The 1,989-nt window shown below is 22.1% G+C and overlaps 1 protein-coding gene across 2 annotated transcripts in view; it reads left to right on the plus strand.

Annotated features, from left to right (window-relative positions):
- The window catches only part of LOC117173082 (glutamate receptor ionotropic, kainate 2-like), a 32,214-nt gene that overhangs the window by 20,299 nt on the left and 9,926 nt on the right, over positions 1-1,989 (plus strand). The window lies entirely within an intron of this gene.

The raw sequence follows: 1,989 nt of genomic DNA on the forward strand, positions 1-1,989 counted from the left end.
AAAATTAATTTATTTGTTTTCGATTATGACTTAAAATATTATTTCAGTATAAAAAATTTTTATTTTCAACCCATTCAATTTGAAATTTTGTAATTAAAAAAAAGGAAATTTCGTTAATCATAAGCAATATTTGACCATTCGTTTAAAACAATCCATTACGAACAACTGTTAAAAACTATACAAATTTGAACAGAATGGTTAGAAATCGAAAGCCTTGAATTGTTAAATTTGTAATGAGCTAAATTTTAAGTTTAAACGCTACCCTTTTAATTTAAAAAAAGATTCAGAATTAATTAAGAAATTGAAATTATTTCAAATAATTTGAAACACGATTTAGAGACTTTTGCAGATTAAAAAAAAAATAAGCTTTTTGAGAATTGTACAGCATTTGAAGAGACTAACAAAAAGTGTTGTGATTGCTAAGAACATTGAAAAAGATTTTTTATTTTGACAAATAAATTTTAAGTGATTATTTGAAAACATTTTAAAAACTAAAAAAAAAAGAATCCGGCAGATTTTAAGGAAATTTTTTTATTTTGCAGTTTTTTTAATGTTAGGAACAAAATCTAATTAACAAAATATATCAATTTTCAACCCAAAAGTTTACTTTTTAACAAATTAAATTAATTTTCTATCAAATAATTGGTGATTTAACTAATACAATGTACTGGATAAAGTTTCAACCAAAAATTGAATAGTTCAATTTCCAGATAAAAACGATTAATTTGTAATCAATCCTAGAATAGTTACATTTTCAGATAAAAAAAATAATTTTTAATCGAAAAAATAAATTTGTAATAAAGTTGTTGAATTCTCAACCAATAACATGAATTTTCGACCAAAAAAATTAATGATCTACAAAAAAGACAAATTTCAAACAAAATACATGAATTTTCAACGAAATTATTTAATTTTAAATTCAATAAAACGAATTATCTACAAAAAGTTGATTTTTTTCAGCGAAAAATATGAGTTTTCAATCAAAGAATTAATTTTTCAACCAAATAGTTAAATTTTTAACCATAATTATAAAACCTTGTTGAAAATAAGAGTATTTTTTTACCAAGTAATTCAACTTTTAGTGAAATAATCGACTTTTAAGCCCAAGAAGATGTACAGTTCATATTTCAAACAACCAATTGCATTTTTGACCAAAAATGATACATTTTCAACTAAAAAGGTTAAATTTCTACCAAACAAGGTCAATTTCCAACAAAATATATGAACTTTCAACAAAATTATTTAATTTTAAAGTCAAAAAAAGTATCATCTACAAAAAATCTGAATTTTTAACCCAAAACTATGATTTTTCGAACAAAATTTTAATTGTCGACCAAATAGTTTCACTTTCACTCACAATTGAAGTACTTAGTAAAAAAATTAATTTTTTCTTATTAAGGATTCATAATTATAGTTGAAAATTCAACTATTTGCCTTCAAATTAAACTTTTGGTAAAAAATTTTACTTTTTTGTTAAAATTGCATCTTTGGGCGTTAAAAGTCAACAATTTGATAGAAAATTAAACTATTTGGTCGTCAATTAAAATTTTGGTTGAAAAATCATATTTTTGGGTGAAAAATTCAGTTTTTTTGTAGATGATACTCTTTTTGACTTAAAAATTAAATAATTTTGTTGAAAGTTCATCTATTTTGTTGGAAATTGACCTTGTTTGGTAGAAATTTAATCTTTTTGGTTGAAAATGTATCATTTTTGGCCAAAAATGCAATTGTTTGGTTGAAATATGAACTGTACATCTTCTTGGGCTTAAAAGTCGATTATTTCACTAAGAGTTGAATTGCTTTGTAAAAAAAAATACTTTTATTTTCTACAAGGTTTTATAATTATGGTTAAAAATTTAACTATTTAGATGAAATTTTAACTCTTTCATTGAAAACTCATATTTTTCGCTGAAAAAAATCAACTTTTTGTAGATAATTCGTTTTATTGACTTTAAAATTAAATAATTTCGTTGAAAATTCATGTATTTT

The sequence above is a fragment of the Belonocnema kinseyi genome, chromosome 1 (assembly GCF_010883055.1).
Source record: "Belonocnema kinseyi isolate 2016_QV_RU_SX_M_011 chromosome 1, B_treatae_v1, whole genome shotgun sequence".
NCBI lineage: Eukaryota > Metazoa > Arthropoda > Insecta > Hymenoptera > Cynipidae > Belonocnema > Belonocnema kinseyi.